The 22,701-nt window shown below is 37.1% G+C and overlaps 1 protein-coding gene and 1 long non-coding RNA gene across 2 annotated transcripts in view; one reads left to right on the forward strand and one right to left on the reverse strand.

Annotated features, from left to right (window-relative positions):
* KIAA0825 (KIAA0825 ortholog) overlaps window positions 1–22,701 on the forward strand; it is a 481,693-nt gene that overhangs the window by 255,239 nt on the left and 203,753 nt on the right. The gene's annotated exons all lie outside the window — the stretch shown is intronic.
* Window positions 16,570–22,701, reverse strand: part of LOC116471000 (uncharacterized) — a 248,955-nt gene continuing 242,823 nt past the window's right edge. Inside the window, exon 6 of the long non-coding RNA XR_009214087.1 lies at window positions 16,570–16,783. This is a non-coding gene — a long non-coding RNA (uncharacterized LOC116471000). The remainder of the gene's footprint in view (window positions 16,784–22,701) is intronic.

Raw genomic sequence — 22,701 nt, forward strand, 5'->3', positions numbered from 1 at the left:
AAAAAAAAAAAAAGAAAACTGGTCTGGGCTGGCCAGATTTGGAAACAAGTCAGTTAACTGATTAAGGCTTTGTTGTTTACCTGTCTAACTTGCCCAGAAGGCTCTTCTCATCAGCATGATGTCTTTGCTTTGTGTATTCATCTGATTCAGCCCAGAATCAGTAATGAACACCTACCGGTTCATTTCAGCAAGTCAGAGCTGTAAATGGCTCGAAGATAGTTAGGAAATAGATAGCTTTGTATAAAGAACAATCCAGACTCTTGTTATTTTATTATACAGAGAATATATTTGCTAGCAGACAAAAGTATTATATAACCCACAAAATACACTGTGTTGATTATAAGAATACTTCCAGCCCATTATTCAGTCCAGCAAGACTTTGAGTAAATAGATAAATCTGTGACTGTTTGTTCATTCTTCCATCCATCAAACATTCACTAGACATAGCAAATAAAGAAATCAGCCAGACACAATCCCTGCTGTCAAGGAACTCAGAATCTAGTGGAGGAGATAGACTAAAAAATCAGTGGGTATAGCTATAATAGAGGTTCATGCAAGTTACCATATAAGTACAGTAGAAGATCACAGAGGAGGGGAAGATAAGCTGAATGTAGAGGGAGTCAGAACGTACATCTGGAGATGGGGATACCTGAGCTATGAGTCAGCCAGGTAGCCAAGGTGAGAGGTAGTCTAGACAAAGGGTTCAACTAAGTAGTAACACCACATGAGATAAAGTATGTTGCATCCAGGTTATTGGCTAGAGTGATGGTTTCTTCACTACATTTTTCACTTTTAAATCAGTTCAATTTGCAACCTAAAGGCACAGTGAATGAGTGTTAGCCTACTTAGGACAAAGTCAGATGCCAAACTGAGTAAGGGGTGGTAGTACTCGAGTAGAAGGGGCACTTGTTCTATTTAGGCCTATCCGTGGAGAATATTGAAAGAGTTACAGATTCTTTCTTTCCAATCCTTGGCCTCATCTGACCCTGGAGGTTTTCAGGTATGTGTAAGCAATTGCAGGACCTATGTAGTTCATAGATCAAATGGCCTTGTAGACTGTCACTAAAATTTTATTTGCCTTATATTTATACAGCTTGGATAGGATGTACCTTCATGAGGGCACTCTTGGTGCGTGATTGATGGCTCTTCAGACAAGATGTGCTAGCTTAATACTGGCCTTGGTCAAGGAAGAGAGGTGCACCTGATTTGTCTTGCTCTTAATGTCAGTGTTCTTGCAGCCTGTTCTGCACACTCTGTTCTTCAGTGTGTGTAAGTTTGTCTCTGAACAGCAAGAATTTCCTGAAAGCAGTAGGATTGCCTGAGAAATGGAGTGATGCTTCCAAGTCCGTGTGTTTATGTTTGTTGCTCTGAACTGGCAGGTCTGAGATGGACTCAGATTAAATTTATAGACCCTAAGGGTTTCTGGGGAAGAAACAAGAACAGTTAATTGTTCATTTTCCTCTTTTAGCCTGTAATCTAACAATGATTTTAGGACTAAAATTTGATTTCAGCAAGAGTATGTACATAGAGATGGTTGTTCATAACAACTCTGAAAATGTGGATTATATGTGTGATTTTAATGCATTCGTTGGAAATAATATTATTTTTCACAAAGTAAAAGCATCCGTAATTTTGCTACAAGGAAGAATATTTGCTTCCTCTCACACATTTTATTTAATAATTTTACTTCTTTAAAAGCAAAACAGCACACAATTTGAAAATGAAATTTCCCCAAAGTGTTCAGTTTGCTAATATGTTTTTCATTTTCTTCATTATGCTATAATGGAATGTTGCCATACTTTGAAATGTGCAATTTATCTCCCTGGAGGCAGCAGATGGTGTGACTAATCTGTCTTTTGGTACAGGATTTATCATGAGAGATGGCATCTAGGACTGCACGAAATGGGAGCCCTGCCCTCAAAAAGCAGTGATTCTCTTTATCATTATAACATTTAGGTACATTTTATTATTTTTAAATATGAAAAAACCTGCAAAAATGAAAAGGTTTTAGCACTTTAAAAAAACTTCATTTTATGTAACAAAATATTAGGTGGAAACTATTGAGTTATTTTAATTATATTTGCAAGTGTTTTCTACGCTGAATGTCTCATTGCTAGAAAACCTGTTAACCTCTTGGGAAGGACATGATTTTGTTAGGATTTCCACCCTAGTCTCTGCTCTACAGCTTTGAAAGCCTAGCAATTCATTTTACACAGCAATATTGATTCACACTGTTACTGGAAAGGGATCCGGATCCAGACCCCAAGAGAGGATTCTTGGATCTTGCATAGGAAAGAATTCAGGGTGAGTCCACAGAGTAAAGTGAAAGCAAGTTTATTAAGAAAGTAAAGGAATAAAAGAATGGCTAGTCCATAGGAAGAGCAGCCTCTGAGGGCTGCTGGTTCCCCATTTTCATGGTTATTTCTAGATTATATCCTAAACAAGGGGTAGATTATTTATAAGTTTTCTGGGAAAGGGGTGGGCAATTTCCAGTACTGAACTTTTTCAGACCATATAGGGTAACTTCTGTACACTGCCACGGCATTTATCAACTGTCACAGCACTGGTGGGAGTGTCTTTTAGCATGCTAATGCATGAGCAGTGAGGATGACCAGAGATTACTTTCATCACCATCTTGGTTTTGGTGAATCTTGGCTGGCTTCTTTACTACAACCTGTTTTATCAGCAAGGTCTCGATGACCTGTATCTTGTGCCAACCTCCTATCTCATCCTGTGACTTAGAATGCCTAACTTACTGGGAATGCAGCCCAACAGGTCTCAGCCTTATTTTACTCAGACCCTATTCAAGATGGAGTTGCTCTGGTTCAAACACCTCTGATAACACTAACCAAACTTGTAGAAGACTGTTAGAAAATTAGAGTTCTGTTTTACTAATTTACAGGAAAAATACAACTTCAAGTAGATCTGGTAATTCTTTCCCTCTCGGTGAATTGCCATCAGAAGCCAGGTTATGACAGTAAGTTTGGTTATTAGGAATAGACCATCCCTGTGTGGGGCTATGCCTGCCTTTAGGACCTAATTCACATGTCATGAGTCACGATGTCCTTGCTCCTGAACTGTCCTAAGAATTTTTTATTCTCTGGACATTTTTAGTCTCCTGCTAACTACTCCATTACATCATCTCTTAAAATAGAAGGGCTAATGAGCACTTAACTCCCAAACAGAAAATAGTTTTATATTGAGTGTAAACTCCAGGAGAATAGTGATTTTTCTGTAGCGCTGTAATCAATTAGCAATGTCTGCCACAGACAAGAAAAGAGAATGGTGGTAGCTTAAGTGACACACATTTGCTCACCCTAGTTTAAATCCCACCGTTAGTATATGGAATCAAATAAGTACTCTGATTAGTATTTAAGAACTGCATTCTGCATTCTTGGAAATTACTTGAGAACATGGTTTTAAAGCTGGAAGAAATCTTAATTTTCCCATTTCATGGTTTAGAAAACATTTGTTTTGAGGGACTTACTGAAGTCAGACAGCTAATAGGTAGTTGAGCAATAATTCAAGCCCAGGGTCTCTGCCTCATGATCCAGCACACTTTCTTTCTTTTATTTAATTATTTTTATTTTTTTTAAGAGATGGAGGTCTCACTAAGTTGACCAGGCTGGTCTTGAACTCCTGACCTGAAGCAATCATCCCATCTTGGCCTCCCCAAGTATTAGGATTACAGGCGTGAGCCACTGCACATGGCCTCAGCATACTTTCTTATAAACCATAGTAATAAGTCTAAGAATTACAAACACTGATCATTTCATTTTTCAACTTAATTTGAGAAATCACTTTTGGCTGGTAGGACTGAGTATTTTATTATTTTAGGTCAGCACAATAAACATGAGGATTATTATATAAACCTATGGTACTTAGCCCTAGTTGCACATGAGAATATTTTGGGAAGAGATTTTTTAAAATGCCCAGGCCTCTTACCAACCAATTAAATCAGAATCTCTGGGGTGGGGCAACAATTGTAGTTACTTTAAAAAATTTTCCAATGTGATTAAAATTTGCAGCCAGGATTGAAATCATTTATATCACAATTTGAAAATTTGTTCCAATGATTGAACACTTTGTGAATGCTTAGTCATTATTGACATTATTCAGGTAAGTCTTAAAAGAATCAATGTTTTTATCAGCCAAAATCAGTCCTTCCATAAAACATCATCGAATTACAAATTGATTAGTAAATTGCTAAATAGTTTTCATTTCATGATTCTTAGTATAGGCATGGAATAGAAAACTAGAAAAATAGCAATGATTGTGATCATAATGAAGAATTATCCTTAGTTTATGCCATGATAGAATAAAGAAAAATATTTCTTTTAATAGTTTTGGTAAAATGTGTAAACATAATAATTTCAGATGAATGGAAACCTGGTGGTGAATAACTGCACCAGAATATTATGCAAGTACCCTTCCAGCTCAGGGAAATGTCTGCTGATAACGGGTTCAGTGATACAAAGTTGTGTTTCATGGGTCAGAAAATGGAAATTGCTGGAATGGAAACTTTTGTTTCTTTGTTACCCATTTATTCATAGTACTTAGAGTTTTGTGATTCTTTCTGCCACTTAAATATAGCTAAACTTTGCCCCATATATGTAGCTAGAGAAAGGGAATATTGCCCCAAATCCAAAGTAAAGAAAAACAGTTATTTATCTTTAAAATGAATTTTAGTATTTATTTGAATATTATTGATGTTTTGGAAATCCATAGTGCTTCAGAAATGAAGATGTAGTATAAAGGCCTTCAGGGCAAGAGATTACTGTCTTCCATGTTTCCTTAATTTCCCACCACTTTGCCCTATACTAGACTGTTTTAGCCACAGACCTTTGGTTTATCCTCTCTTTCAGTTTCCTGTCTCTCCCTTCCCACCTTATTCTGTAGTTTGCACTTTCAAGAGGTTGGAGAGGGAATTCGTGCTTATGTTTTAAAAGACTTTTCAGTGTGTAGAGCAGGATTGGGGAAAAAGCAGTTGCAGTGCTGCCTTGCACTCAAGAAAATGCTGTAAGAATACCGGCCAACTGAAGGCGAGGAATTTGAAACAAGACTTTAAAATGCCACAGTTGGATTAAACATTTATAGATAATAAAAACTAAATGACGATCTCATTATGAACTAAGACCTTCCTAGTTCTGATGAAGATAGATACTGTGTATAGCAAAAGAGCTGGCGTTACAGAAGTCCTCTTATGGCACATAATTCAGAATTAGCATTCTTAAAGTTGATACTACGAAATGTCATTGAGGAAAGCTTTTTTTTTTTTTAAATGTTACTCTTTGGATTGGCAGGTTATGACAAAACTACATTCATGTTACCTGAATACGTCTTTTGTCTAGTTTTACATGCTTTTTGACTTGTCCAGAAAATGACATATTGAGGTTTTCATTAGCTTTAACCAGGTGTGATTTTCTTATGGAAGTACCGTGGCAGGACTGCAGTTAAGGGGAATAAACCAGTGAAGCTCAGAAAGGCCATAGCCCTTCTTCAGATGGTAGCAATGAGCTGAAAGACTCATTAATCAACCACAGAGTCACAGGTGTGATGGCTTGCCTGCAAACTGCCAACAGACTGTGAAAGTCACATCCGACAGGCTAAATTGTCAAAACTAGACCCATCCATAAACATTTTAACACAGCAAAATTCCATCTCGTTTGTCTTTAAGATGTGATTTTTAAATATTACATTTCCTCCAAACTTAAATAAAATGTTGTTTATTTCATTTTATACACCTTGAATTTCTTGAAAAAGAACCAGATTTGGCATTGTTTTTCTTTCATAAAAATTTGTATTCATCTCTATTTTTTATTTGATTTTTTTCTTATGCTTATTTACTCTCCTTTATTCTAAAAACCTTTTCTCCTGCACTACATGAAAGGCTTGAGGATGGAATTTACCTCTGTCAAAGTTTTATCAGTTGGGGAAAAACCACTTTTAACATGTGTGTTAGCTTGAGTTTTACCACTCAGAAGGATTTCATTCATAAGGAAATGTCTGTAGATGCATTTTAATGGAAGGACTGTATTGTAATCTATTTTTTTTAGCGAAAAGAAATTCTCTACTTCAAGTTACCTGTGTGGTTCTTTGTCTTTCTTTTTCTTTCGAGCTCTCTAAGGATTCAACATTGTTGTATGTTTATTTTTTTTAAATTTGGTACATCACAGCTGGGCGCAGTGGCTCACGCCTGTAATCCCAGCACTTTGGGAGGCCGAGGCTGATGGATCACGAGGTCAGGAGATTGAGACCATACTGGCCAACGTGGTGAAACCCTGTCTCTACTGAAAATACAAAAATTAGCTGGGTACGGTGGTGCACACCTGCAGTCCCAGCTACTCAGGAGGCTGAGGCAGGAGAATCTCTTGAACCCGGGAGGTGGAGGTTGCAGTGAGCCAAGATCACACCATTGTACTCCAGCCTGGGCAACAGAGCAAGACTCCGTCTCAAAAAAAAAAATTGGTACATCACTAAAGAAATCAAGTTAAACCTTAAATTTGATGTGTGTTTTTGTCTGGAGTCCCATGACAAAACGAAATTTTCAAATGAATATGTAGTTCATTTTTTTTTTTTTTTTTTAATACGGAGTCTCGCTCTGTCGCCCAGGCTGGAGTCCAGTGGTGCGATCTCGGCTCACTGCGAGCTCCGCCTCCCGGGTTCACGCCATTCTCCTGCCTTAGCCTCCCGAGTAGCTGGGACTACAGGCACCCTCGACCACGCCCGGCTAATTTTTTTTTTTTTCTATTTTTAGTAGAGACGGGGTTTCACTGTGTTAGCCAGGATGGTCTCGATCTCCTGACCTCGTGATCTGCCCGCCTCGGCCTCCCAAAGTGCTGGGATTACAGGCGTGAGCCACCGCGCCCGGCTGTAGTTCATGTTTTAAGGATGATTTCAGTGAAATAGTAAAATATATGTGTAACTCCTGCAGTAACTTGTAGTTTTGCTTTTTGCACAACTGGAAGCTAATACCTAAGACCAAATGATTTATATATTGTTTTCTAACTGAAGGTTCATCTTATTAATTTTTAAAACATTGAATAAGTACATTGGTGCTCATCAAGCAGAGGAAATAGAATTAAGCATGGTGCAATGATAAATTATGTGGGTTTTCTAAGACCTTGCCCCTCAGAGCTTCTTCCATTGGAAAGGCTGAATCTTGGGCCCCACCCAAGACCTACTGAATGAAAATCTGCTTCCCAACCAGATACTCAAGTGATTCATGTGCATATTAAGGTTTGAGAAGCACTGAGTTAAAGTGAGTTGGACAATTCTTTTCTCTTACTAGTTTTCACCTGCTATTTAAATCTCATCCTAGCAAATACCATTATAATGAAAGTTCAGTTGTAACAAACATACCCAAACCGTATTTCTCTAAATAAGCAATATCAAATACAACGAACACCAACTTGACAATAGTATTAAAACACCCTAATAAAATTGTCTGAGGTGAGATTTGATCTCTTTAATGCAACTAAGTGAACCTTAAATACAAGGTCAATGATATTGTACCAAATCATCTATTTAGTAAGTCTACATATATGACCCTAGTATAGGAAAAGACAGAGTGTACAAAAAATTGTAAGGCATAATCTTTTCATAAAAAAACTTACAAATCATATTTTTGAGGACTAAGCTCTGATTTTTTTATTTTGCCCAAATTCCTATCTAACGGATCTGGGGAATCATGGCCTACAAACCATAAATTTTCATCAGATGGGTTTTATTTAGCCCTATATATCGTGATTTACTTTCCAATCTCACTCAGCTTAACATTACATGACAAAGAAGAAAATAAAAATATTTTACCCCCAAACATGTTTGCTGTATTTTGAAAAGGTCCTGCAAAGCCGTCCTTTGTGGGGGAAAATTTGCATCTGTAAAGAATCTCTATTAACATAGCTAGATCTTTTTCTTCCAGGCCCTCCCAATCCTGAAGAGATTAACTGAGAGCCTAGCACCTCTTAAAGGTCTGAACAGGAAACATTTGTCATCCATTGTCTCTAAGGTCAGCCACTATGAGACATCAAAAGAACCTTGGTCCCCACAATTTTTTATCTTAATGTGAACATTTCCTTTCTATTAATCCCAGGTCTTTAGACAAACTCAACCAATTGTCAACCAGAAAATGTTTAAATTTACCTATAGCGTGAAAGCCTGCCTCCATGCCCCACTTCGAATTGCCCCACCTTTCTGGACCAATGTATTTCTCACATGTATTCGATTGATGTCTCATGCCTCCCTAAAATATATAAAAACAAGCTGCACCCCAACCACCTTGGGCACATGTTCCCAGGACCTCCTGAGGGCTGTGTCATGGGCCATAGTCACTTATATTTGGCTCAGAATAAATCTCTTCAAATATTTTACAGAGTTTGACTCTTTTTGTCGAGATTTTTTACACTATAAGACAGTTTGATTATGAAGCTCTAAAATTCTTCCATGGCCTCAATTTATTTTTTCACATTTTAAGATTGAAAAAGACAGAAACATTCTTCAAAATAGCAGGACTTGACAATGTCCCTTATGAAGTTTATTACCTGAATTAAATGTTTTCCTTCATAGGCTATTCTGATTACAGCGTAAGCTAAATAAAATATGTCATGTTTTCTTATTTTTTCTTCAAGTTATTTCTCTGTCCCTTGGAAAAAATACAAATAAATATTTAGACTAAATAGACTCTGGAACATCAAAAAGGAGATAGAAATGACAATTTATACCCTTAAGGAAGTAGTCATACCTTAATTCACATTCCTTGTCAATCTCTGTTTTGCCAAAATACTATTAAATTATATATAATAAATTTCATAAAATATTCTGATTACTAATCCATATTAACCTTAAATTCATATTGAAACACTACTTTAAGGAAATGTTGGAGGATGGGAGGTTACAACAAGAAATTAATAGGAAGTTTATCTGTGGCCCACTTAATGGTAGCTAAATAAAATTGAGCAAACTTTGATATTTCTACAATGTTGTATATAGCCAATGTTCTCCTGGGGATTCTTGGTAGGAAAGTATCAAGCCAATTTACTCTAGGTGTGTACTTGCATAGAGAAAGCCCTCAATAACTACTTGTGTTGATTTGAAAACAGTTGAAAGATCAGTAGCAATACAGGAATTTAATAGAAAGGGAATGGGAGGAATGAACATTGTACACTGAGAATTTGCTGAACTACTAAAAATTATATTGCATCTGCAATTCTTAACTGACTATATTTGATGGAGAACGGTAAAAATACTATGTAATAGATTAGAAAGTAAATAATAATATAATGATAAAGGTTAAAAGATATATATTTGGAATTCTGCATTTACATGTGATATTCTATGCTCATATTAATCTCAAAACATTTGATTATCGTGTCCTCATCGGTGTCCCCGCCCCCAACCATTTTGCTGTACATCAGTGCATAACTTTTAGCAACTATTCTCCTGTGGTCAAAGACTAGAAAGAGCTATCATTTCATGGCCTCATTTCAGGTAGAATATGTAACTGAATTATCAGCTTCATTTTGATGGAAATATGTATAAAAAGATGTTGTCATTGAAATCATCAAAAAATATGCCTTGAAGTGAATCTAATGGCCATTTATTTTTTATCTATATTGTTAGTGGTAAATAATTTTCAGTTATGCTTTAACTTAGTAATTATATACCCCCCAAAATAATATGGAAATGTTCCCTTTAATTGTCATAATAAAAACTCTGAGACCTACGTTTAAATACATCTAGACTCTTTCCAGTAAAGTGTTAATGAAATTAACAGTAAAAAGGTATCAGGAATTCTACTGGGATAATTACATGGGTAATTTAACAGTAGATTTGGATAAAACTGGAAGCATTTGTATGATACCCAGTAAAACCTCTGTAAATGGTATGTAGAAAATTGAAGACTTCATATTGTCTTTTGGATACAAAGAGAATCTTTAAAAATGTTAAGTAGAAGTAGTTGTTAAAAGGTAAATTTTTGCTTTCATTATTCTAATAAATAGTTTTTCTTAAAAAGTAGCTAATTGTTGTTTCCTGGCTTTATTGTCCTTTTGCACTTTTATTTTTTTGACAATGTTTCCTGTAAGATTTTTATTTATTTTATTTTATTTTTATTTTTCCATAAGTTGTTGGGGTACAGGTGTATTTGGTTACATGAGTAAGTTCTTTAGTGGTGATTTGTGAGATTTTGGTGCACGCATCACCTGAGCAGTATGCACTGCACCATATTTGTAGTCTTGTATCCCTCACCCCCCCTCACTCTTCCCCCCAAGTCCCCAAAGTCCATTGCATCATTCTTATGCCTTTGCATCCTCATAGTTTAGCTCCCACATATCAGGGAGAACATACCATGTTTGGTTTTCTATTCCTGAGTTACTTCACTTAGAATAATAGTCTCCAATCTCATCCAGGTCACTGCAAATGCTGTTAATTCATTCCTTTTTATGGCTGCATAGTATTTCATTGTATGTATATATGTATACTACAGTTTCTTTATCCACTCGTTGATTGATGGGCATTTGGGTTGGTTCCATGATTTTGCAATTGTGAATTGTACTGCTATAAACATGCGTGTGCAAGTGTCTTTTTCGAATAATGATTTTTTTCCCTCTGGGTAGATATACAGTAGTGGGATTGCTGGATCAAATGTTTCTTTAAGGAATCTCCACAATGTTTTCCATAGCAGCTGTACTAGTTTACATTCCCACCAGCAGTGTAGAAGTGTTCCCTGTTCACTGCATCCATGCCAGCATCTACTGTGTTTTGATTTTTTGATTATAGTCATTCTTGCAGGAGTGAGGTGGAATCGCATTGTGGTTTTGATTTGTATTTCCCTGATCATTAGTGATGTTGAGCATTTTCTCATATGTTTGTTGGCCATTTGTAGATCTTTTGAGGATTGTCTGTTTATGTCCTTAGCCCGCTTTTTGATGGGATTGTTTGTTTTGTTCTTGCTGATTTGTTTGAGTTCTTTGTAGATTCTGGATATGAGTCCTTTGTCAGATGTATATATTGTGAAGATTTCCTCCCACTCTGTGGGTTGTCTGTTTGCTGTTTCTTTTGCCATGCAAAAGCTCTTTAGTTTAGTTAAGTCCCAGCTATTTATCTTTGTTCTTATTGCATTTGCTTTTGGGTTCTTGATCATGAAATCCTTGCCTAAGCCAATGTCCAGAAGGGTTTTTTCCAATGTTATCTTCTAGAATTTTTATAGTCTCAGATCTTAGGTTTATGTGCTTAATCCATCTTGAGTTGATTTTTGTATAAGGTGAGAGATGAGAATCCAGTTTCATTCTCCTACATGTGGCTAGCCAATTATCCCAGCACCATTTATTGAAAAGGGTGTCCTTTCCCCACTTTATATTTTTGTTTGCTTTGTCGAAAAGCAGTTGGCTTTATTTCTGGGTTATTTATTCTGTTCCGTTGGTCTATGTGCCTATTTTTGTACCAGTACCACACTGTTTTGATGACTATGGCCTTCTAGTAATCAGGTAGTATGATGCCTCCAGATTAGTTCTTTTTGGTTAGTCTTGCTTTGGCTATGCAGGCTCTTTTAGGGTTCCATATGAATTTTAGAATTGTTTGTTCTAATTCTGTGAAGAATGATGGTGGTATTTTGATGCAGATTGCATTGAATTTGTAGATTTCTTTTGGCAGTATAGTCACTTTCACAAAATTGATTCTACCCATCTATGAGCATGGGATGTGTTTCCATTTGTTCATGTCGTCTATTATTTCTTTCAGCAGTGTTTTGTAGTTTTCCTTGTAGAGGTCTTTCAACTCCCTGGTTAGGTGTATTCCTAAGTGGTGTTTTTGTTGTTGTTGTTGTTGTTGTTTTTTCAGCTATTGTAAAAGGGGTTGTGTTCTTGATCTGATTCTCCACTTGGTCACTGTTGGTGTATAGAAGAGCTACTGATTTGTGTACATTAATCTTGTATCCAGAAACTGCTGAACTCTTTTATCAGCTCAAGGAGCTTTCTGGAGGAGTCCTTAGGGTTTTCAAGGTAAACAATCCTATCATCAGCAAACTGATGTGACTGTTTGACCTCCTCTTTACCAATTTGGATGCCCTTTATTTCTTTCTCTTGTCTGGATTGCTCTGGCTAGGACTTCCAGTACTACGTTGAAGAGGAGTGGTAAGAGTGGGCATCCTTCAGGAGGCTGAGGCAGGAGAATCACTTGAATCAGGGAGGCGGAGGTTGCAGTGAGCCAGGATCATGCCATTGCACTCCAGCATGGGCAACAAGAGCGAGACTCCATCTCGAAAAAAAAAAAAAAAAAGAGTAGACATCCTTGTCTTGTTGCAGTTCTCAGAGGGAATGCTTTCTACTTTTCCCCATTCAGTATTATGTTGGCTGTGGGTTTGTCATAGATGGCTTTTATTACATTAAGGTATGTCCCTTGTATGCTGATTTTGCTGAGAGTTTTAATCATAAAAGATGCTGGATTTTGTTGAATGCTGTTTCTGCATCTATTAAGATGATCATATGATTATTGTTTTTAATTCTGTTTGTTGTGTCACATTTATTGACTTGTGTATGTGAAACCATCCCTGCATCCCTGGTATGAAACCCACTTGATCATGGTGGATTATCTTTTTGATATGTTGTTGGATTCAGTTAGCTAATATTTTGTTAAAGATTTTAGCATCCATGTTCATCAAGGGTATCAGTTCATCAAGGATTTCTTTTTTGGTTATGTCCTTTCCTGGTTTTGGTATTAGGGTGATGCTGGCTTCATAGAATGAATTAGGGAGGGTTCCTTCTTCCCCTATCTTGTGGAATAGTGTCAAAAGGATTGGTACCAATTCTTCTTTGAATATCTGATAGAATTCTGCTGTGAATCTGTCTGGTCCTAGACTTTTTTTTTTTGATAATTTTTAGATTACGATTTCAATCTTGCTGCTTGTTATCAGTCTGTTCAGAGTATCTAATTCTTCCTGATGTAAGCTAGTAGGGTTGTATTTTTCCAGGAATTTATCCATCTCTTCTAAGTTTCTTAGTTTATGTGCATAAAGGTGTTCATAGTAGCCTTGAATGATCTTTTGTATTTCAGTGGTGTCAGTTGTAATATCTCCTGTTTCGTTTCTTAGTGAGGTTATTTGGATTTTCTCTCTTCTTTTCTTGGTTAATCTTGCCAGTGGTCTATCTACTTTATTTATCTTTTCAAAGAACCAGCTTTTTGTTTCATTATCTTCTGTATTTCTTCGTTCCAGTTTCATTTAGTTCTGCTCTGATCTTGGTTATTTCCTTTTTTCTGCTGGGTTTGGGTTTGGTTTGTTCTTGTTTCTCTAGTTCCTTGAGGTGTGACCTTAGAGTGTCAGTTTGTGCTCTTTCAGTCTTTTTGATGTAGGCATTTAGGGCCATAAACTTTCCTCTTAGCACTGCCTTTGCTGTAGCCTAGAGGTTTTGATAGGTTGTGTCATTATTGTCATTAAGTTCGAAGAATTTTAAAATTTCCATCTTGATTTTGTTTTTGACCCAGTGCTCATCCAGGAGCAGGTTATTTAATTTCCATGTATTTGCATGGTTTTGAAGTTTCCTTTTGGAGTTGATTCCCAGTTTTATTCCACTGTGGTCTAAGAGAGTGCTTGATATGATTTCAATTTTCTTAAATTTATTGAGGCTCGTTTTATGGCTTATCATATGGTCTATCTTGGAGAAAATTCCATGTACTGTTGAATAGAATGTGTATTCTGCGGTTGCTGGATGAAATGTTCTGTATATATCTGTTAAGTCCATGTGTTCCAAGATATTGTTTCTTTGTTGACTTTCCATCTTGATGACCTGTCTAGTGCTGTCAGTGGAGTATTGAAGTCCCTCACTGATTTTGTGTTGCTGTCTATCTCATTTCTTAGGTCCATTAGTAATTGTTTTATAAATTTGGGAGCTATGGTGTTAGGTGCATATATGTTTAGGATTGTGATATTTTCCTGTTGGACAAGGCCTTTTACCATTACATAATGTCCCTTTTTGTCTCTTTTAACTGCTGCTGCTTTAAAGTTTGTTTTGTTTGATATAAGAATAGCTACCCCTGCTTGCTTTTGGCGTCCATTTGTCTGAAATGCCTTTTTCCACCCATTTACTTTAAGTTTATGTGAGTCCTTATGTGCTAGGTGAGTCTCCTAAAGACAGCAGATAGTTGGTTGGTGAGTTCTTATCCATTCTGCGGTTCTGTGTCTTTTAAATGGAGCATTTACGTCATTTACATTCAATGTTAGTGTTGAAATGTGAAGTACCGTTGCATTCCTCATGCTCTATGTTGCCTGTGTACTTTGGATTTTGTTTTTGCTTTTTAACTTGTATTTTTGTTTTATAGGTCCTGTGTGATTTAAGCTTTAAAGAGGTTCTGTTTTGATGAGTTTCCAGGATTTGTTTCAAGATTTAGAGCTCCTTTTAGCAGTTCTTGTAGTGGTGGCTTGGTAATGGCAAATTCTGTCAGCATTTGTTTCTCTGAAAAAGTGCTTTAACTCCTGCTGCTTTAAAGTTTGTTTTGCTTGATATAAGAATAACTACCCCTGGTCACTTTTGGTGTCCATTTGCATGAAATGCCTTTTTTCACCCATTTACTCTAAGTTTATGTGAGTCCTTATGTGCTAGGTGAGTCTCCTTTCCTTCCTATATGATGCTTAGTTTTGCTGGATACAAGATTCTTGGCTGATAATTGTTTTGTTTGAGAAGGCTGAAGATAGGGCCCCAGTCCCTTCTAGCTTGCAGGGTTTCTGCTGAGAAATCTGCTATTAATTGGATAGGTTTTTCCTCTAAAGGTTACCTAGTGCTTCCGTATCATAGCTCTTAAGATTCTTTCCTTCTTCTTAACTTTGGATAACCTGATGACAGTGTACCTAGGTGAAGATCTATTGGTGATGAATTTCCAGGGTGTTCTTTGTGCTTCTTGTATTTGGATATCTAGGTTTCTCACAAGGCCGGGGAAGTTTTCCTTGATTATTTCCCCAAATACGTTTTCCAAACTTTTAGAATTCTCTTCTTCCTCAGGAACACTGATTATTCTTAGGTTTGGTCATTTAACATAATCCCAGATTTATTGGGGGCTTTGTTCATATTTTCTTATTCTTTTTTCTTTGTCTTTGTTTGATTGGGTTAATTTGAAGACCTTGTCTTTGAGCTCAGAATTTCTTTCTTCGACTTATTTAATTCTATTGCTGAGACTTTCCAGAGCATTTTGCACTTCTAAACATGTGTCCAAACTTTCCTGACTTTTTGATTGTTTTGGCTTTAAGCTATCAATTTTCTTGAATATTTCTCACTTTATTTCTTGTATCTTATTTTGAATTTCCTTGCATTGGGCTTTGCCTTTCTTTGGTCCCTCCCTGATTAGCTTAATAACTAATCTCCTGAATTCTTTTTCAGGTGAATCAAGGATTTCTTCTTGGTTTGGATCCATTGCTGGTGAACTAGTGTGATTTTTGGGAGTTGTTGAACAGCCTTGTTTTGTCATATTACCAGAGTTGGTTTTCTCATTTGGATAGGCTCTGTTAGAGAGATGGTCTAGGGCTGAAGGATGTTGTTCAGTTTCTTTGGTCCCACAGGGTATTCCCTTGATGTAGTACTCTCTCCCTTTTCCTATGGATGTGGCTTCCTGTGAACCAAACTGCAGTGATTGTTTTCTCTCTTCTGAGTCTAGCCACCCAGCGAGTCTTCCCAGCACCCAGCTGTACTGGGGGTTGACTGCACAGAGTCCTGTGATGTGAACTGTCTATGGGTCTCCCAGCTGTGGATACCAGTGCCTGTTCTGGTGGAAGTGGCAGGGGGGTGCAATGAACTCCGTGAGGGTTTTTAGCTTTGGTAATTTAATGTTCTCCTTTTTGTGCTGGTCGGCATCCTGCCAGGAGGTGGCACTTTCCAGAGAGCATCAGCTGTGGTATTATGCGGAGGAACCAGCAGTGGGCGGAGCCCTAGAACTCCTGATTATATGCCCTTTTCTGCTACTAGGGTGGGTAGGGAAGGACCATCATGTGGGGGCAGGGCCAGGCGTGTCTGAGCTCAGACTCTTCTTAGGTGGGTCTTGCCGAGGCTGCTGTGGGAATGAAAGTGAGATTCCCAGGTCACTGGAGTTGTATACCTAGGAAGATTATGGCTGCCTCTGCCAAGTCATGCAGGTGGTCAGGGAAGTGGGGGAAAGCTGGCAATCACAGGCCTCACCCAGCTCCCAAATAAACTGAAGGGCCAGTCTCACTCCCATCATGACCCCGACAACAGCCCCCAGACCTCTTCCAGGCAGAGAGTCATACAGGCTTGAAAACCTGCCCCAGGCTATCTGCCTGCCAGTTGTGGGAAAAAAAAAGGGCTTGGTTCTTCCCCCACCTGTGGAGTATGCACACTAGATTTGTGCCCTACCCCAAGTTCTGGCCAGGAGACTTCTTACCCTGTTCAAACTGTTATAAAGTTCAGCTAGAGATTTGCTTCTCCCTGTATAATTTTAACCCCTGCTTCTCTCCCGTTGGATCCCTGTGGTGCCAGGCAGGAATGGCCTGCTAGGGGACTCAGCAAGCTCCCAGGGCCTTTCTGCTGCTTCCTCTACCCCTGTATTTCGCTCGGCTCTCCAAATAGACTCAGCTCCAGGTAAAGTCGGAAACTTCTCCCACAAGCAGACCTTCAGTTTCTCCAGTGGCGGTGTGTGTTTGGGAGGGGATGGTCTTCTTTTCCTACTTCTGCAGTTGGGGCACTCACAGTTTTGGGGATGTCTCCTGGGTCCTGCAGGAGCAGTCTGCTTCCTTTGGAGGGTCTGTGAGTCCTCTCGGGATTGCTGGTTTGTTCTTGCAGTCGATCTGGAAAATCATTATTTTAAAATTCTGTGCTTTTAATATGTAGTATTTAATATAATTTTATACCCCACAACAAAGTTATAAATCCATTCTGCTTGTTTTCTAATTTGATCAATTAACATAAGAAAATAAACTATAATTTCCCTCAAATGACTTAATTTGGGGCAGTACTTTGTAGCTGGTTTCCACTCAAGAATATTCTTGACTATTGAATGATAGTAAGGGAGGAGACCACCCCTCATATTGTCTTATGCCCAATTTCTGCCTCCAAAGAAAGAAGAAGTAAAAACTAAAAGGCAGAAATGAAAGCCACAGGCAGACAGCCCGATGCCACACCCTGGGCCTGGTATCTAAAGATCGACCCCTGACCTATCAGTTATGTTATCTATAGATTACAGACATTGTATGGAAAAACATTGTGAAAATCCCTGCTCTGTTCTGTTCCGTTCTAATTACCAGTGCATGCAGCCCCCAGTCACGTACCCCCTGCTTGCTCAGTGATCACAACCCTCTCATGTGGACCTGCTTAGAGGTATAAGCCCTTAAGAGGGACAGGAATTGCTCACTTGGAGAGCTCGGTTTTTGGAGACATGAATCTTGCCGAAGCTCCCAGCTGAATAAAGCCCTTCCTTCTTTAACTTGGTGTCTGAGGGGTTTTGTCTGTGGCTTGTCCTGCTACAATAGCAGATTAAAAAAATCTGAAGAAATTTATTTTCTAAAGGGAAGAAAATAGAACCTAATATGTTTAGAGCTTTTGTTATTCATCTGATAATATGCTGTATATTTATCCATAAACTTTTAATCCTGAAAATTATTCTATAAAACATTTGTCATATTCTCAATTATAAAGATGAGAAAATAGTTTCAAAGAAAGAATTTTCAGTGTCACACACTTTACACATAGCCAAGTTGAGATTCAAGTCCAAGGCTGACAGTTGACTCCAAAGCCACAAGCCCACATCCTTTTCAATACAGACTGCTTGCAAAATACAAGTTGTAATGACATGTGACATGTGGATATTTTTCTTTCTAGGAATATGTATGTAACACATATATGTTATTTTTAAAGATTTTATTGTGAAGTATATCAAACAGTAGTGACACAAAACTTAAATGTGAAGATTTATAAAGTATCATAAGGCAAACATTCATGTAAACACCACTGATAACCTATGCCCAGGAATAGAATATTGCCAGCACCCTTGAAGTTCCCCACCCTCACCGTGCTCTTTCTGAACACCATCCTCTTCTTTCTCCTATAAGATTACTACTGTCTTTACTTCTAACATTATGGTAACATATACATAAAATGTACCATTTAACCATTTTAAACTGTATAGTTCAGCAGCATTAAGTATATTCACATTGTTGTATAATCACTACCACCATCCATCTTGAGAATTTTTCATCTTTTCAAACTGAAACTGTACCTGTTATCAATAACTCCCATTCCTCTCTTCTCCCAGCCCCTAGCAACCACCATGCTATTTTCCGTCACTGTGAATTTGACCACTCTAGGTACCCCATATAAGTGGAATCATACAATATTAATCCTTCTGTGACTGGGCATATTTTTTTCAGCATGATATCTTCAAGGTACATCCATGTTGTAGCACCTGCCAGGGTTTCCTTCCTTTTAAAGGCCAAACAATATTGCATTGTATGTATGTACCATATTTGTTTATCTAGTTATCTATCAATGTACAACTTGTACAACTTGGGTTGCTTCTACCTTTGGTCTATTATGAAGAATATTGCCATGAACATGGATGTACAAATAGCTGTTTCAGTCCTTGCTCTCAGTCGTTTGGGATATATACCTAGAAACAAAATTGCTGGACTATATGCTTAATTTTTTGAGGAACTACCATATTGTTTTCCATAGCAGCTGTACTATTTTACATTATCATTAGCAGTGCACAAGTGTTCTAATTTCTCCAGATCCTTGCCAACAATTGTTATTTTTGTGTTTTCATTGTAGATTTGTTCTTTTTGAAAACTTTACATACATGAAACAATGCATATTTTCTTCTTATTCCAGCTTTTTTTTGCTCAGTTTGTGAGATTCATGCATGCAATTGAATATAGCTGAAGCTGTACATTTTTATTACTGTGTAGTATTCCATGTATGACAACATCAATTTATTACCTACTCCACTGTTGATGAATGTTTGAATTGTTCTAGTTCTTAGTTATTATGAATAATGCTGGGAACATTCATATACATGAACCTTGGGGTATGTGTGAGCAGTTTGTTTTTATATACCTGGAAGTAGAATTGCTGGATCACAGGGTAGGCATATATTCAACATTAGATTGTGCCAAGCTATTTTCCAAAGTTGTTTTACTAGTTTACATTTCCACCAGAAATTTGTAGAGTTCTCACTGCATCATATCCTTCCTAGTGCAAATGTGGTTTTCACCATTCTAATAATTACTGATGATGTGGAACATTTTTGTTTTTACATATTTATTGAGCATTTGGATAGTCTCTTTCATAAAATGTCTTTAAGCCTCCTGACTATTTTTTCTATTGATTCTTTTGTCTTTATTGATTTGCATGAAAAAATATTGATAAGATGGATGGAAGGGTAGGTAGATAGAGGGATACAGACTTTTTGTTGCAAATATCTTCTATTCCTTGGCTTGCCTTTTCACTTTCTTTTTTTGTTTTTGTTTTTGGAGATGCAGTCTTGCTCTGTTGCCCAGGCTAAAGTGCAGTGGCACCATCTCAGCTCACTGCAAGCTCCGCCTCCCGGGTTCACGCTATTCTCCTGCCTCAGCCTCCCCAGTAGCTGGGACTACAGGCGCCCACCACTAGGCCCGGCTAATTTTTTGTGTTTTTAGTAGAGACGGGGTTTCATCGTGTTAGCCAGATGGTCTCTACCTCCTGACCTCGTGATCCACCCACCTCGGCCTCCCAAAGTGCTGGGATTACAAGCGTGAGCCACCGTGCCCAGCCTCTTTTCACCTTCTTAATGATGTCTTTGGTAAATAGAAGATTTTAATGTCAATGTAGTAAAGATTTATAAAACAACTTTCCTTTATGGATGATGGTTCTTCTGCCCTTTTAAATAAACCTTTCCCTACCCTAAAGTCATGAAGATATTTTAAATTAGCTGTCAACATATTCAAAAAAAGGTGGAAGGCTGCTGAGAATTTCAGTGAATTTACATTGTATGTATAGATGAATTTGTAGATAATTGATACCTTCATAAGATATCAATTGATCTTGGCTTGGTCTTCCAAGCTATGAACATTGTATATTCCTCCATGGGTCTTTAATTTTTCTTACTGTTCTCTTGTTTTCTGCAAAGGTATGTTGTCCATCTTGTATTAGAATTTATTTTTAAGTATTTGATATACTCAATGCTATTATAAATGTTACATATTTATAAGCTTTTGTTTTCTCTTTTTTGGAATACAGAAATGAAAAGATTGTTGATACTGAGTCTTTGCTCAACTCACGTATTCTAGTAATTTTACTAGAACATTTTTTGACATCTACTCAAATCATTTAATTGAAAAAATATCTTAATGCATTCATTTTTAATTATTAGAGCATTTTTAATATGATTTTTTTCTTTATTGCCTTGGTTAAGAGCTTTAATATAGTACTAAATTGACATGGTGGTCATAATAAGCATCCTTCTGTCATCCTAATCTCAAAGAAGAAAGCCTACTTGAAATTCTTCCTTCATTTCTATAAATAATGAAACATCAGGGTAAACTTTTGGACAATTTTTGTTTTATAACTTCAACTCATTAACAATGATATGGTATATGGAGAGATTACATTTTATCTAAAACTACCCTCAGTTCTTACTTATCAAAGCCTCTGTGTTACTGACTTTTCTAAAAATCAAAATCCTTAAAATTGAATCCTCTGAATTTTAGACATCTCACCTGATATTTTGATACTGACTTCCAAATTTATATATGTGATATTATTCCTTTGACTTTACAACAGTTGTTTAAAAATGTGGTTTGGTGTGTATTCTGTAGTAACTTCACAAATTCTTGTTAATTAATTTAACAGTATGTTATTTGAAGAAAAAGATACACTTGACTGTTTCAATATATTTTACTAGCTGTATCTCTATTACTAAAAAATAGTGAGACAATTTTGGTGCAAATCCTTCAGGTTTTTTTTTTTTTTTTTTTTTAAGACGGAGTCTTGCTCTGTCACCCAGGCTGGAGTGCAGTGGTGCGATCTCAGCTCACTGCAAGCTCCGCCTCCCGGGTTCACGCCATTCTCCTGCCTCAGCCTCTCTGAGTAGCTGGGACTACAGGTGCCTGCCACCACGCCCGGCTAATTTCTTTTTGTATTTTTAGTAGAGATGGGGTTTCACCATGCTGGCCAGGATGGTCTCGATCTCCTGACCTCATGATCCGCCCGCCTCTGTCTCCCAAAGTGCTGGGATTACAGGCGTGAGCCACTGCGTCTGGCCGAGATTGCTCTTAATCTGAGATGAGGGGAGTCTTTATTTCCCTCAGTATAGTATATATATTTTTGATCACTCAAATGCCCCATTATTCCAGGTTATTGAAATAAATAATTACAGCTGTCATTTTGGTTTAACGTGACAGTGAAAATAACTGTAAGCGGTAAATCTCCCTTTTTTTTTTTATTTCACTAGATTGAAAAAGCAATCCATGTACTTTTCATTGACCTCTCTTCACCTCTTTTAATCAAGACATTTCTGTCTAAAATAATATTTGGAAAAGGATAGGCATAAAGAGAGCTGCATGAAAATGCTAACACATCTTCAGTTTCACGCTTTCATTAACGGCCATGCTCTTCCTTTTGCTATTATCTATGGACTCAGCCCTCCATCCTACCTTGAACCCTCACTGCTGTGACAAATGATCAATTCTGTGATTCAGATTCATTGAGATCAGCTAGGTGTACTCCATGATAATGATGATGATGGATGATGATGAAAGAGATAGCAGCGATGATGATGCTGGGTAGCTAATTTGTAGAACCTTTGAATAGATGTGCCATCCCACATCCCACAGCAGAAAGTGTGATGGTTTTGTTAGGCATCCATTTTATAAGACAGGGGATTTTAGCAAGTTCTTATATGGGAATTTTAAACAAAACTCTCTGATATGAAGAAATGTGGCACTTCACATATTTTTAAACTCTGCTTACATAGTATATTAGAAGAAACATTTTTCATATTTTTTTCTATAAACATCATTTATCTAATGATTAAAGTAATGTCATCTGTTTTATTACACAGATATTATTTTATTATTGAAACTTTTACTTTTTGAAGCTGAATATTATTAACAGGCTTTCCTTCACCAACACAAAGAAACATCTTTGAGAGACAGAATACCACACTAAAATTATCAGGGACCCATCCGTGGATTTATGCTTAGAAAGAATGGAAGGTAAATATGTAGGTCTATGAAGACCATGTTCTTTCTCCTACTGAATTAATACATCTCAGGCCTCTCCCCAGCACTATGTTATGCATTGTTTGGGTGAATAATTGAATGATTTTAATTTTGTAAGCTATAAAATTTTATTATATTTTACTTTTTCTCCACTACAACCTGACTCCATTAAGGAGCTCAACTGATGTTTATGCTTGATACTTCAAGTTAGACAGGTATAGCTTGCTGTACTTTTTAAAGAGTAGCTAACATATGTATCATGTAACATATGTATCATGTAACATATGTATCATGAGCTTTTTCACATAATGTCAGACTAATGTATTATATTTCACTGCAACAGGATCACATTAGTCTTGGTAACTTAATTATTCAGACTGGTCTATTGTCTTCCACCATGAACTTAAAATGATGTAAGTATACTTAGATGCACTGAATTGTGAAAAATATAAAATATTTATGAATGTGAACATTTTAAATTTTGAACCAAAATTTGTCTTCATTTTGTATAA

This window comes from Hylobates moloch, unplaced genomic scaffold (assembly GCF_009828535.3).
Source record: "Hylobates moloch isolate HMO894 unplaced genomic scaffold, HMol_V3 SCAFFOLD_6, whole genome shotgun sequence".
NCBI classification, from domain to species: Eukaryota; Metazoa; Chordata; class Mammalia; order Primates; family Hylobatidae; genus Hylobates; species Hylobates moloch.